Genomic DNA, 16,304 nt, shown 5'->3' on the forward strand with positions numbered 1-16,304 from the left:
GCCCTGCCCCTAGGTTCATCAGTACCATTTGTTTAGATTCCTATATATGCGTTATCATATGTTATTTGTTTTTCTCTTTCTGACTTACTTCACTCTGTATGACAGACTCTAGGTCCATCCACCTCATTACAAATAACTCAATTTCGTTCCTTTTTATGGCTGGGTAATATTCCATTGTATATATGTGCCACATCTTTATCCATTCATCTGTCAATGGACATTTCGGTTGCTTCCATGTCCTGGCTATTGTAAATAGTGCTGCAATGAACATTGTGGTACATGTCTCTTTTTGAATTATGGTTTTCTCAGGGTATATGCCCAGTAGTGGGATGCTGGGTCCTATGGTAGTTCTATTTTTAGTTTTTTAAGGAACATCCATCCTGTTCTCCATAGTGGCTGTATCAATTTACATTCCCACAAACGGTGCAAGAGAGTTCCCTTTTCTCCACACCCTCTCCAGCATTTATTGTTTGTAGATTTTTTGATGATGGCCATTCTGACTGGTGTGAGGTGATAGTTTTGATTTGCATCTCTCTAATGATTAGTGATGTTGAGCATCTTTTCATTTGTTTGTTGGCAATCTGTATGTCTTCTTTGGAGAAATATCTATTTAGGTCTTCTGCCCATTTTTGGATCGGGTTGTTTATTTTTTTGATATTGAGCTGCATGAACTGCTTGTATATTTTGGAGATTAATCCTTTGTCAGTTGCTTCATTTACAAATACTTTCTCCCGTTCTGAGGGTTGTCTTCCGAAAAGAGCTCTCTTGACAAACAATAGATCATTCTCAGTGGCTATAATTAGAAGGTGATTACTTTACCCCAGTAGGGAAGTCCATCCCCAGCTTGGGCCTGGCTCGGACTTGGAGAGAGGATTCTGGATGTTCTAGTTATCTATTGCCACCTAAGAAAAACACTCCAAAACTTAGTGGTTTAAAGCAAAAATTTATTATCATGTTTCGTGATTCTCACTTAGCATTGCTTGTGAGATTGCACTTGAACGTTGGCTGGGCTACAGTCATCTGAAGGCTCCACAGAGTTGAATGTCCAAGATGGCTCATTCACATGACTGGGAGTTGATGCTGGCTGTTGGCAGGAAGTTCAGTTGGGCTGTTGACCACAGCCTTTCCAGATGGCTGTGACTTCTCACAGCATGGTGGTGAGTTCCAAAAGGGAACCAAGTTTTTTCTTGGGCTGTAAGCATTCTAAACAGCCCAAGCAAAAACTGCAAAGAAGTCACACTACATCAGCATTAATGCTACTGTATCCTCTTGGTCAAAGCAGTCATAGCGCTCACCCAGATTCAAAGTGGTGGAAAAATAGACTCTACCTTTTGATAGAGGAGTGGCAAGAATCCATTGTAGAAGAGCATATAGGATGAGGGATATCACTGTGACCATCTTTGGAAAATACAGTTTGTCACAGTGGCACAAGGAAGACACTTCTCAAGAATGTGTTAAGAATATACTCTCATTAAGAATATGTGCTTGGAGTGACCATGGTGTTCCAGGCAGGGAGAGGAGCCGGAAGTCACCGTGAAAGCAAGTCAACCCTTCTGAGGGCTCTTGCATGGAGGAAAGAGCACTGGGCTAGGGGACCAGAAACATGGGTTCGAGTCTAGCTGTCCTACTTATTAGCTGAGTGGACTAGAGCTAATTACTTCCTTCAGAACCTCAATTTCCTTGTCTGAAAAAGGGGAACATGGAAAAAATAATCTCAAAAAATCCTGTTTTAGAGACACCTGGGATTGCAACTATACTATAAGGGGTTTGTTTCCCCACAACTGTGTCCAACCTCATTAATTCTTTTATCAACTGGCTCTCTTTATGGAGGTAGCGTGACCATAATAGCCCCAGTTTGTCCGGGACAGTCATGGATTAAGCCTGTTGTTTCAGTGCAATTATGAATAGCACCCCCTTTCACTCTGTAAATTGTCACAGTTTGGATGATAAATTATATGGTCACCCTCGCAATAGGGCACAGGTTAATGGCTGTTACCCTCTGTCATTACATGCTAACAATGGCCTATTTCAATACTGGAACTTCATTAGGGATGAGTACTAAATCTCAGTCTAGATTCTTCTGATTGTAAGCAACAGAATTCAATTTAAACTAACTTAAGCCAAGAATGGAATTTGTTGGATAGATACTAAAGTATCTTGCAGAAGTTAAGGACAATGAAGCCTCTGGGGGTCTGAAACAAGGGAGAGAAATGTTTTCAGGTGCCCAGGCAATACTATCTTTAAGTCTCTGAGTTTGTGTTTTCTTTCTTTTCTGACTGGCTTTCTCTGCTTCTTCAAGTTTATCATGATCAGAAGATGGCTATCTGTGGTTACCATTTGTTACCCTCACTTACAGCCATACACAGAGACTAACTTATTACCAATTCCAAATTCCTTGAAAAGAAAATGTAATTAGTCTACCCCTCATCCATTTTGCTAGGAGGGGGTGAAGGACAAAGAAGACACTTGGGGCCCACCCAATGGTATAGCGGAAACTCGGAGAAAATGGTTGTTAGTCCAGGTCCTGCAAAAAGTAGATGCCAAGACTAGATTAAATAAGATAAATTGGGAAATAAATTGGGAAATGTTTGTGAGACAGAATGGTAAGGGAGCCAGGAGAGAGCCATCAAATGTAAATATGATCACAAGTGAAGGGGAGAGGGAAGGAAGGAAGGAAGGGAGGGAGGGAGGGAGGAAGGGAGGGATGGAGGAAGGGAGGGGAGGGAAAGTGTCTTAGATTGGTTCTAAGTCCAAGTTTGAAGTTCCAAGGAGATTTCAGCAAGGCTACTGAGGAGTCCTCATGCCAAAGTTGCTCATCAGGGGAGACCCATGTCTACCAGGAAGAGGTCTACCTTAGTATCTCTGCTGGACTCAGACATTGGCTAGAATTAGCCTTTGGGAGGAGAGGTCTTAGAAAACACGGCAATGCATTTCAGAGCTCAGAGCTCAGCAGCTTAGGTCTTTGGTTGACCGTACTATCATAGGTGAACATCTGAGAGGCGCATTCCCATGGTCACAACAATGGTCATGATGAACAGAGTGAATGCCCAATAGATGTCTAGTGGAGCTAATTACCCAAAGTAACTCAGAGGTCACCCAAAGCTTGAGTCAAAGTTTCTATTCTAGACCCAATGAGAAGGCAAGGGAAGTAATAGAAAGCAGAAGAATGAGACTGGAAGCTGGAACTGGGAAGCTCTAAGATCAGTCATACTTTCATTCAACAAATATCTATTGACTATGTGCTACATACAGACAGTGTTCCAAGTTCTTGGAAAACAGTGAATGAGGCAGGGATTCTGTCTACAGCCTAATGAGGACTTAATGGACCAGAGAGGCAATGACAATATTCTATGAAAAGTGTTATTACTGGAATTAAACACAAGATGCTGACTTCACAGGAGTTGGACACTTAACCTTGATGAATATTGGGCTATCAAGGAAGGTTGATGGGAACCTAACCACTGTGTAGTCTAACTCTACCCTCATGTTACATCTGAGGTTGGTAAAGCGCCTTGTTCACAGTCAGGTCATCTTGTTGGTTATTGAGGGAGTTTTAGAACTCAGGACTCTTGAATTCTACCTTATTTCTATACTCTGCTTCTGATGGCAATTAATTATTGCCAGCCCTAGGAAGGCATCCATTCCTCCCAGCAGAGCCAGGGGTTGTTATTATTTGCTTTCAACCTATCAACAATACCACCAAAAATATAGATGATTAAAAACCAGGCTGATGATGCTGCCTTTTAGAACTCTTTGAGGGTTTCTGAACAATCAGGAAACTTCAGCCTGTATTTTCAGAATATGCTGTCAGGGAAGGTCATCTGAATCATATCCATCAAATGTTGGAGATGACTAACTGTCAAACAAATATCACTTTAAAAAACTGGTCTTTATAAATACACAAGAAGAAATCACTTCTGTTGCTTTTGAAAGTGTTCTTCATTTCCTCTACTTCCCCTTCTGGCCCTCGCTCTGAGCCCCTCCCCACAAACAAAAGGCCCGCAGGAGAGGTACATACACACCTCCTAGCTGCCCACAACTTGACTGGCTTCAGGTACCCAGGATCCCCCAGAGCAGCTGCCCTCCCCTCATTTTGTTCTTCTCTGGCCAGATCAGGGCTGACTCACTAAAGCCTGAAGGCTTTGCCTCCTCAGGGTTATGGCCAGTGGGGAAGGGAAATAGCTGCACTCTGGAACCAGCGGGTAATTAAAGATATGCATGTAGCCCAACGAGTGGCTTCTGCACAGAAAAGGTCTTCAGTCAATTTAGGCCAAAGAGTGAAAGTTCGCAAAGACAAGCCTGGAGGCCGCCTTTCCCTTTACTGGATCATCAGCAGAAAGAGGGTCTTCCAGGCCCTTGCATTGGGTACACGTTCTTCCAGACTCTTCTTCTGAGTGGTTCCTTTACCTGAAATTCTCCTTGATAGAAGGAGGGGGTTGCAGAAACAGCCCAGCTTACTCATCCTCCAGCCTTCAGGTAAGCTTTGTTCAATTTTATCAGAAAAATATACGCGCTAAAGGAGTAGCACCAAAGGTCAAATTATGGCATCTCTTTGGAATATAACTTCAGGAGCAAAACCCAACCAAATGAACATAAACAAGCAAATCCCCCCTCTTTTGGCCTAAAATAGCACACCCCTCTCCTCCCATATCCACCTTTAAAAAAAATTGTATATTCTTGTGTAAAATTCAGAAACAAAGGAAGAAAAGCCTGTAATTCTTCCCTCCCTTAGATTTTCACTGCTAATATTTTGGTGTATATCTTCTCATACTTTCTTGCCTGGGCCAAATATGTACAAACATATACACATACATACTTTTAGAAAAATTAATCTGGAGGACAACTCCGTGTTAATATATTTGTATACTATTATTCTTGAGGGAAATGTAATATTTCTTTATATAGATATACCATGAATAATTTGACCAATCCTCTATTGGATATAAGTAGGTTGTTTCCTATTTTCAGGAAAGCCCGCTTGAACTTCACCCCAAATCCCTCCTAGTATGGGGGAAGTTTAGTTTAGCAAAATGGAAAAAGGTTGGCTACTTTCCTCTAAATTGATAGTTCTCAACTAGGGGTGATTTTGTCCTCCAGGGGACATTTAGCAATGTCTGGATAGATTTTTGCTTGTTGAAACTAGAGGACTATGGCTGGCATCTGGTGATAGAGACCAGAGATGATGCTAACCGTTCTACAATGTATAGGACAGCTCCCTACAACTGAGAATTATCCAGTCTAAAACGTCAATTGTACTGAGGTTGAGAGACTGATTTGGTCTAACTGTAGTTATAAACTCCAGAGAGCTGTCCATTAGATCTCCATGCTAGTCCCTTTCTTCATGTTTCTTATCGCCACCTTTTCACCTCAATTCATCAAATACAAATAGAGCATTGCGCTGGACACAGAAGTGGCAAAGAGGCAGCTCCTTCCGTGCACTGAATCACACCTTGCCTTGCAAAAGCTCTTTTTCCAGATCAGTGGAAACTGCTTTTCCTTATACATGTTGCTCTTAGCAACCAAACTCTCAGTCGTTATTCAGTGACTCAGTGTGCAGTCATGTGCTTTTGAGCTACATGGTCCACCTGAGAGCCACGCCATTCTCTATCCTGGCCTCCAGAAAAATTCCAAGACCTTGGCTTTCCTTACTAGTCACTCTATTCCCCATGTTGGCTTAATTTACCCTGTTCCCCTCTGTAATGGGGACTCTAATTTCTACCCTCCCTTCTTCCTCTGAAGGTGTCAATGCCCACATGCATCCTTGCCCCCTCCCCTTCTGAGAATTCAGAGTCCATTCTCCTGTCATTGGCTAATCCTTCCACATGTGTCTTGGACTGCACCCTTTCATGCCTCTTTACAGCCATTGCCTCAATGCTACAACTTTGCCCACTGCAGCATTCTCAGGGGTCCTCCACTAAAGCAAAACTACCTCCTTTTATATTCCCTCCCCTTCCATGCTAGACCGGGTTTTGTCAACTTGGCTGAGGCTGGAAGCCATGTTTCCCAGGATTCTCTTCCTCATATGGCTCTGGTCATTGTTTGCCAGTCCAGGAACTGACGTAAAATTTGGAAGGCAGAGGTGACCCAGAAGGTTGCTGCAGTTGGGCATGGTGACAAAGGAATAGATGCAGAAGTGCTCAGTGGACGCCAGCTTGTTCTAGCTCACCTTATTGGCTACTAACCCTGCTGACCAACAATTTCCCAGGCCCCCCAGCAGACCACAGAGCCAACAACTACCCCAGAGACAGCAGTTTCCACAGAACTTTCCATGAGCTCCCCTTTGTGGCCCCACTCAGAAGCAAACAGACCCGCTTCCAGGATTGCCCTGCCAGTTCCAACTTGTCCACCTGCACTGGTTCTTTAGGCAGTTTGTTTAGTGACTGCTTCTCTGACCCTCCAACTCCCTCCTTCCCCAGCTTCTCCCACATTTACATAGGGATGGACTTCTGTCATAATTTCCACAGTACTCATAGTGGCTCTGCTTTCCTGAGTGGATCCTGTCTGATAAACTTGCACCGACCATCTTCTTCAAAGAGTGGTCTGCGCTCACTGCACTCAATGCTTCTCAGACCTCACTCCATAATCACTCTAAGCTCCTGGTTCTGGTCTTCTCCTCCAACTACTGTTACCAAAGTCACCATCAGGACTAAGTCTTGACAGGGAAAGGCCCCTTCAGAGTAGTGTTCAATGGAATTTGTCTCAGTACCACGCAAGACCAGGAAGATCTCATCCTGTTTCCTACCTGCATTAGCCAGCTTTAGCATTTCCCAGTTGTCAGTATTTGTCTCACTAATGTTTATGGGAAATTCTCTGGAAATGCCCCCAGTAGCCACAAAGAAAATTCACCTTCCACAGCCAAACCCACATGGCTATGTAGTTTTTGCTTATTTATTTTCTGCTGGTAATAGGATTGACAGCTGAGGTTAGGGCACTTCCAAAAATTAAAAACCAGTTATGGGTTGAGGTTTGCAGAGATCAGTTCAAAAATTTCTTCTTTTTTCCTACCTCTCCCCTATTGGCTATAATGGCCAAGCACTTGCCCAATTCAGATTTGACCCGGTTATGGTTGCTTGCCATCTCTCAGCCCCATGAAGACCACAACCAGGCAAAGTAAGCAAGGACCAGCCTTCTTCCTAGTCATCACAGGGGTGAGAGTGAAGGGTCTTGCAGTATGAGTGGAAGGGTCTACAAGCATAATTTGCAAACCTCATAGTGCCTCTCAATTGAGATATTCTGCCACTAGAAGGTCTTTGCTGATAATGCAAACATGTTCCTTGGAGACAGTGCAGAAGAAGGGTGAAATGGTACCTTTTCCAAAAGGAATGAAGCTTGAGGACACTTTTAAAGACTAAAGTGCAGAGAAAGATCCTGACAAGGAGAAGTTTGGAGAGTGGAGGGTGGACAGAAAATGGGAATAAGATCAGAAGTGGTTGGAATAGGAACCAGAAATTAGAAGACCATTTCAACATAGAATGACTTTTGTGCCCAGATGGTTAAAAAAAAGAAAGCAAATGTCCGTCAACTCCACTGGGACTACTGTTGTTTCCAGGTCATGGTGGCTGTATTAGCAACAGTTAGCATTTTGGGAGCATGATATGTGTCAGGCACTATACTTACAAGTATCATGTCTTTGGATGCTCATTGCAACTTTATAAGGTAGGATTATGATGATTTCTGCTTTAAAGATGTAAAAACTGAAGCAAAGAGTGGTTAGGGAACTAGCCCCAGGTCACACAGCAAGGCAGCAATAGAGCCAAGTTGTAAACCCAGGGTGTCAAATGCCCAACTCAGCAGCTCTCAAGTGCTAAGCTCTACTGTAAATTGAGACTGGAGCCTAGTGGTGAAATAAAAGATCTCCAAGAAAACTGAGTCAAATCCCTCCCCTGGCCCAACTATAGTTAGAACCTAGCTATAGCCCTGCCATGGCATTCTCTCACTCTAGCAACCAGCACACAACAGCAAACCCTTGCCTCTTCAAATAAAAGAAGTTAAAAGAGGGGTACAAGTGTTGTCCAGCTTTTTGCCCTGCTCACTGTGTTTTTTCTGGCTTTCTGAAATTTTGAGCTCTGCCTCAACCCATCCCCACTTCTCAAAGCTGGAGAGGCCAACTTGTCCCATTTTGCCCAAGACTTTCCCTGTTTTAGCACTAAAAACTCCTTGGTTCCAGGAAACCCCTCTGTCCAGGGCAAACAAGAAAAGCTGGTCACTCTACCCCCACCGTCCACTCCAATCCCTTGCCCTTCCTCTGCTTAATATGATCTGACTTCTTGTCCCCTGGTTTGCCCATTTATTGGCAGACTTTGGTTCTACTTTCACCACCCAGAATGCACCTTCAAAATTTTATACAGAAAAATTCCAGTCTCTTAATATCTCTATAAATATATTCCCAGGATGATAGGTATGTGAGTGTGTGTGTCCATACTGCTTTTTGCGTAGCTACAATTCCTATGCATGCACCTGTGGTATTCCTCTGTTCTTGGTTACATTTTGTCCACAGACCCACATGAAGTTAATGTGTCACACTACATCTTATTGACATTTCCAACTGGCTTATCCTTTTGTTGAGAACTTTAGCACTTCCACTGTACCATTCTCTCATGGTGCAAGGGAAAGAGTACTGGCCTTAGATGAAGAAGTCCCAAGAATTGATACCAGTTATGCCCCTTACTAGCTCTGTTTTCTCGTGGGTAAAAGTGGATGATGAAACTATTTTCCTCGCTCAACTCCCTGAGCTGTTACGTGGCTCCAATGGAATCATAAGTTTGAAAGCTCCAGGCAAACTCTAAGTCACATTGAAAAGGATATTATTATATCATAAAAATATCACTGTAGAAGACAGGCAAAAAGAAGAAAATGAACAATCAAGTTTATTTCTTAAAGAAAAACGCATCAGTTTATACCATGGTATGAGTTCTTCTCAGTGTTTTTCTATGCATATAGAGATACATATTAATTTTATAAAAGCTCAATCCATATTGCTTTGTATCTTGGTATTTCTTATTTAACAAACTATTGTGAATGTCTTTCCATTTCATATTAATAAATACTAACCTACCTTATAATTGATAATGGCTGCATAGTGTTTTGAAGCATGGAAGTAGTGTGATTTATTATAACAGTACCATAATTTTGAGCATTTAGGTTATTTTAACATTTTCACTACTATAAACCATGTTAGAATGATACTAACATTCATAATTAAGAATGAATACATTCTTAATTATTTCCTTAGGATACATACCTAGAAGTAGAATTTCTGAGTCAAAAATCACAGCTTTGGCATATGTTGCCAACTTTCCTTCTAGAAAGATTGTAGCAATATTTATTTACACCAGAAGTTCATGTGGAGTTTATTTCTCCACACCCTTGCCAATACTAGATACTATATTTTTTGTTTGTTTTGTTTGTCAGTTTGGTAGGACAAAAGTGGCTTCTTGTTACTGATTTAATATCATAGATCTTTTCATTGAGGGATACTTCCTGGTTTTGATTTTGTTTTTCTAATGGGGAGATCTATAATATTAAAAGGTCTAAAGTTTCCTCTGCCTATTTTGTGTTACTCCAATTACTTTAAGGAAATACATATTTACATTCAACTTTTCAGTGGTTACTCTCAAAATTTTAATATGCATATTCAAATATATTTTTCTAATGTGTAGAATTAGTAAGATTTATCTCCTCTGATAAACTAAGAACTTTAGCTTACTTTTACATTCCTCTGACTTTCCCACTTCCAACCCCCAAGTCAGTAGGTTGTTTTCTAGCTATAGCTATTCAGTCTATAATCTATCAACCCACAGTGAAGTTCTTATGGTCCATGATGAAACAGGATGAGCTGAGCGGTGAACAGGAGAGAGCAGATTACTATGCCAGTCATCTCAAAAGAGGCTATTAAAGCAAGATAAAGGAGACTTTATTATTTCATCATCTCATCTACCCAAAGTGTGTCTATATATATATATTACAGGAATTGGCTCATGTGGTTATGGAAGCCAAGAAGTCCCACAGTCTGCTGTTTGCAAGCTGGAACACCAGGAAAGTCAGTGTTATAATTCAGTCCAAACCCAAAGGCCTGAGAATCTGGGGACTGATGGTTTAAGTCCCAGTTTGAGTCTGAAAGTCAAGTGCCCAAACTCCAGTGTCCAAGAGCAGGAGAAAATAGATGTCTCAGCTGAAGAAAAGAGGGTGAATTTGTCCTTCCTCCACCTTTTTGTTCTATTCAGACCCTCAGTGGACTGGATGATGGCCACCCACATTTGGGAGGGTGATCTTCTTTACTCAATATACTGATTCAATTGATGCCAGAGATATCCTCACAGACACACCCAGAAATAACGACTTACCAGCTATCTGAGCATCCTTTAGCCCAGTCAAGTTGACACATAAAATTACCCATCACATAAGGGCATGAAGGAAAGCAGGCATCCTGAGGGACTAGAACCAAGAAGTCAAGAACAATTGAGAACTCATTGTGCGCTCTCTCCTCTTTTCAGTGCAACAGCTTCATTCTAAAATTTTTCTGTTTCCCAAACTTACCATACAGAAATCTCCATTGTGACTCAAGAGAATGCCCAAGACTGAGACTGGAATCTCTTTGGAATCTCCAATTCCAAATTCCCAGGAAAGAGACTGTAACAGACCTGTTTTGAGTCAGGTGACAACCCCTAGATAAATTAGCTACAGCTAAGGGTGGGAGTCACAGGGCAAGCATTTGCTACCAACCTCTGTAGAGTGTGATCACTTTCCAGAAGAAAACTCACCTCAGTGGACATCCATCACAGAGCGTAACCCCCAGGAAAGCAAAAGACCACTGAAGTGCGAATGAGATGTAGAGATCAACAAGTACATTGATTCTTATCTGAGTAGCTTTTTCAAAATACACCTACCTGGGCTCTACCCACATGTACTAAATCAGAATCCCTGGAGTAAAAAAAAAAGGGTAGATAATTCCAGCTAGATAAATCGAGGCCTATGGAAGAGAAATAATTTGCCTTGGGTCACTTAGTGATCAAAGATGCAACTGGGATTAGAACCCAGGACTCTTTCCAATAAAAGCCCATCTGTATCAACTGTGCCAAAGCCATACATGCATGAGCCAGGGCCTGGATGAGGTAGAGCACTGGGAAGTCCACATGCGTTCTTGCAAAAGGGAAATGAAGCTGGAAAAATGCAAACGTCCTGGGGATGCAAAACTGCTCCAGGACAAATTTTCCTAGATTTTATTATCAAAATGCTCTAAGCTTTTGTGGCTTTCCTAGGTCTGTACAGTGTGTTCTCTGGGCTCCAACCCATCAGCTATGGCTAAGGGAATAGAAGGATGTGTAGTGTTTGGCTTCCTTCATATAAGCACAATCCCTGTTGCTAGGGCTGAAGGCCATGGGTTTCGGCGTGAAAGTAGAAGTTCCTCTCTTCCACTCTCCAATATCTCTCTACTTCCTACCTATCAAATAATCTTTAACTTTTAACATAGTAATTATACTATGGGACCTTAAGTGCATAGAATTGGATTATTCATAATCAATGGTTCTTGACTCACTCTCACCAGTGGTACAAGCATAGCCTTCTTTTACTTTGTTTGTTTTTAACAATAAAATAAGCCTCTCTGAGCCCACCACCCAACACAAACACCAGGAACTTGGCAATAATTTATATAAACCTGTGCATTCCTTCCCCTCTCATCTCCCTACCTCCCCACCTCCTTCTACCAAATATAGTTGCCAAGCTGAATTTTGTGTTCATCATTCCTTTGCTTTCTTTTTATGTGGTTTTATCTCATCTATATATATTCCTAATAAGCATTTTTTAAAATTTAGTTATTTTTAACTTTATAAAATGGCATTATAACATTTAAAATTTCTGGACTTACTATTTTTACCTAAAATTATATTGCTGAAGGGAAAAAGGGCAACTTCATAGCAGAGAAGCCTGGCAGGCACTGTCTTAATCAAGGGATCAAAGTGAACTTAATCAGCAATGGAACAAATCAAAATCATGTGCTTGATAGGATGCAGTGAAAAGAGTACAGCATTGCTTCTGGGATATTCTTGCCAAAGATACATAACCTGAATCTAATCATGAGAAAACATCAGACAAACTCACACTGAGGGACATTCTATGAAATAACTCTGCTGTAATCTTCAAAAGTATGAAGGTCATGAAAGTCAAAGAAAAATTGAAGAACTGTTCCATATGAAGGAGACTAAAAGGACATAACGACTAAATGTAACATGTGATTCTGAACTAGACTCTTTTGCTCTAAAAGGCATTTTGGAACAATTGATAAAACTTAAATGAAGTTTGAGGATTACATGGTGGTCAAATATTAATGCAATTTCTTGATTTTTGATGGTTGTACTGTGGTTATGTAAGAGAATGCCCTTCTATGTAGAAAATATATCCTAAGGTATTTAAAGGTGATGGAGTATCAGATTGGCAACTTATTTTCAAATGAGTCAGAAAAAAAAGAAAAGCATTTGGACTGTACTTGCAAATTTTCTGTAAGCTTAAGTTGGCTTCAAAACAAAGTAAAAATAAACGCAAAATGTATATTACTAAGACCCACCCAGATTTTTGCATATCACTGTAATTCTTAGAATTTGACTACTGAGTAATACTTCACCACAGTTCATTTATTGTCTCCCATTGATGGGAGGAGGAAATAAACCTGAGAGTTTAGGTGACCATCGTCAAGTGATGCCAAGAGTAGCCATCAGAGCAAATCATCAGCCCAAGGCTTTTGCTTCCCCAAGTCAGTGCTCCTCCCACCAGGTTGTATGGAAAAAGCTTAATGCTGTGATTAGCATCAATAAAAAACCTTGATGGTAAACTGCACTCAACTCCTGATTGACCAAGAAAGGGAGAGGGAAGGAGATCCTCATGAAAGTCAAAGAAAGATTGAAGAATCATCAATAACCTAAATCAGGCTTAAACAATTCCACAGTTAAACTCCCATTACCTGAAATGGGAAGGGCTGGGGAATCAAGGAGGAAGCAGAGTATGTGGGGTTCTAGACCCTGTTGCTATTCAATGAGAGGAGGAACTCTTCATTTTCTGAACCCCTTTGGATAGGAGAGCTCATTTCAGGTCCCTATTGCACCATAACCATGTTTCACACACACCAGACAACCAAGCTTTGACTGCATGTGCAATGACAAATTGACCCAATCATTTGTCTAGGTCTAGAAAAGAGATAAAGCTTCTACTGGAATAGGAAGGCAGATCATTCAAGATTGCCCAGGGCCAGAAGATGGGAATGTGTAGTGTCAAAAAGACCAGTGTAGATGCAGTAGATGATACAGTGTCTGGTACAGAATTAGGACAAAATAAATGTTGGGTACACTCCCTGAAACCCTCAGGAAATCATGAAGAAGTTCAGAACAGCATAAGAGGGTGTTGTCTATTACTGGTGGCAAAGAAGCTAAGCTACAGGAAGCCCCAGACATTCACAGATGTGGACCAGAACCTAGGCTCTGCCCAACATCAGTAGGTCATTTTTTAATTTCTAATCATTTTTTTCTCATCTCCATATGAGAGAATTTAATCACTTGATTTTTTTTTTTTTTTTTTTTTTTTTTTTTTTTTTTTTTTTTGCAGTACACAGGCTTCTCACTGTTGTGGCCTCTCCCGTTGTGAAGCACAGGCTCAGCGGCCATGGCTCACGGGCCCAGCCGCTCCACGGCATGTGGGATCTTCCCGGACCGGAGCACGAACCCGTGTCCCCTGCATCGGCAGGCGGACTCTCAACCACTGCGCCACCAGGGAAGCCCCTAATCACTTGATCTTTTAACAATCTTCCAGTTCACATATTCTATGAGTACTTCTATACAACACAGAATGGGACCAAAACTATCCAACTCTTCCAAAGGCTAAAGAACGGTCTTCCTCCTCCCCTTCCTCACATAGTCTCTGGATACTCTGTGGAACTGTAATTTCCTCATCCAGGACACACACTATTTAGAGCACAGAGGATGCACAAAATGGAGTAGAATTTAGAATTTCCCAAGGTGGTCCTACAGACCACTAGTCTCTTCAAAAAAAAAAAAAAAGTCTCATATTAATAGCAGAAAAGACCATTTACAATAGCAACAAAATATGAACTATCTAGAAATAAATTTAACAAGAAATATGTGAGATCTAGGTAATAAAAAAATTTTAACTCTTTTGAGGGATCCAAAAAGGCTTAAACAAATGGGAAAAAAAAAGCATTCTATTTTGTTGGACTGGAAGCTGCAAACTCAGAAGATGTCAATTCATGGTAGGTAATCTACACGATTAAAATAATCCCAGAAATATACCAATTGGAAATTTTTTAAACAATCAGACAAGCTAGTTCTAAAGTTCATTGTAAAAATAAACAAAAATTTATAGTCAGGAAAATTCTGAAAAACAGAGTGACAAGGGAACAAGCCCACCAGACATTAAAACATACTATAAAGCCTTAATAATTAAAACAGTATGCTATTGATGCATGAATGGAAAGTGATCCATGTAACAATTAAAAGTTCGGAAATAGACCTCAGTACTCACAGGAACTTAATAAAGAGTGGTATTTCAAATCATTGGAGGCAAGATGGGTTATCCAATAATTGTTGCTGGCACAAATGGTTGACCATATGGGAAAAAAATGGATGTATAAACCATACTTTATCCCAGTATAAATTTCAAAAGAATCAACTGTTTAAATGTAAGAATGAAAACATAAAAGTACTGGGACTTCCCTGGTCGTCCAGTGGTTGAGAGTTAGCCTTCCAATGCAGGGGGTGAAGGTTCGATCCCTGGTTGGGGAGCTAAGATCTCACATGCCTCATGGCCAAAAAACACAAAACATAAAACATAAGCAATATTGTAACAAATTCAATAAAGACTTTAAAAATGGTCCGCATCAAAAAAAAAAAAATCTTAAAAAAAAAAGTACTAGGCCTTCCCTGGTGGCGCAGTGGTTGAGAGTCCGCCTGCCAATGCAGGGGACACGGGTTCGTGCCCCAGTCTGGAAAGATCCCACATGCCGCGGAGCGGGTAGACCCAAAAGTACTAAAAGAAACTGTGGAAGAATTCTTGTACAATTTCAGAGCTGAAAAAACATTTAAACTATGATTTTTTTTAAAATCTAGATGTCTTTAAAAAGAAATTAATAATTTTGTTAACATTTAAAAAGTCTTGGATGGCAAAAATACACCAGAATCAAAGATAAAAGGCAAAGAAAAAAATAGGAAAAATATTTTCAACTCATCTAAAAAAGGGCTAATTTCTGTAATACATTAAGAGCTCTTACAGATCAATAAAAACAGACCAACAGGGCTACCCTGGTGGCGCAGTGGTTGAGAGTCCGCCTGCCGATGCAGGGGACACGGGTTCGTGCCCCGGTCCGGGAAGATCCCACATGCCGCGGAGCAGCTGGGCCCGAGAGCCATGGCCACTGAGCCTGCGCATCCGGAGCCTGTGCTCCGCAACGGGAGAGGCCACAACAGTGAGAGGCCTGCGTACCGCAAACAAACAAACAAACAAACAAAAAAAACAGACCAACAATCCAACAGGAGAAGAGCAAACTTCATAAAGAATTCACAGAAAAGTAAATATAAACACCTCTTAAATATATGAAAGAATGTTCAACGTTGTTCTTAATAAGAAAAAAGCAAGTTATTGCTACACCAAAAAAATCATTCTTCACCTATCATTTTGGCAAATCTCCAAAAGTTTGATATGGCTCTCTCATACACTCTGTATTATACACATTGATGTGAGGATTTCACTTCTTGGAATTTGTCTCACATATGTAAAAATATCTCTATATGAGATTATGTATTGCAGCAATGTTTCTAATAAAATTAGAAAAAAATTGCATATTCACAAAAGATAGAAGTGGCACAGCCATGAAATGGTGTCATTAAAATAGAAGGATGCTTTTTAATGTACTGTCATGGAAAAAATATTTGGTAAGAGAAAAATTAGGGATATACTGACTGGTGTTTATGATACCATTTGTTTAGAAGTAGATAGAAAAATATATATATTTGCTATATACAAATAAAGTATTTCTAGAAGGATATACAAGAAAATAGTGTTGCTTGTAGTGAGATGAACTGGATGAAGAAAATAAGATTCTTGAAGTGTATACCCTTTTATACATTCTGAATTTTGAATCATATGACTGTATTTCCTACTCAAAAATTAAGTTTATGAGACGTCTACAGAATTATCCTTTCTCTAAGAGATCCATAATGAACACTTCCAAGATAAAGGCTCTGAGAAGTCCTATCTATAATAAATAAACTCTTTAACTGCTTATTCCGGCATTTCCCAAATGT

This window comes from Stenella coeruleoalba (genome assembly GCF_951394435.1).
Source record: "Stenella coeruleoalba genome assembly, chromosome: 8".
Taxonomy (NCBI): Eukaryota; Metazoa; Chordata; class Mammalia; order Artiodactyla; family Delphinidae; genus Stenella; species Stenella coeruleoalba.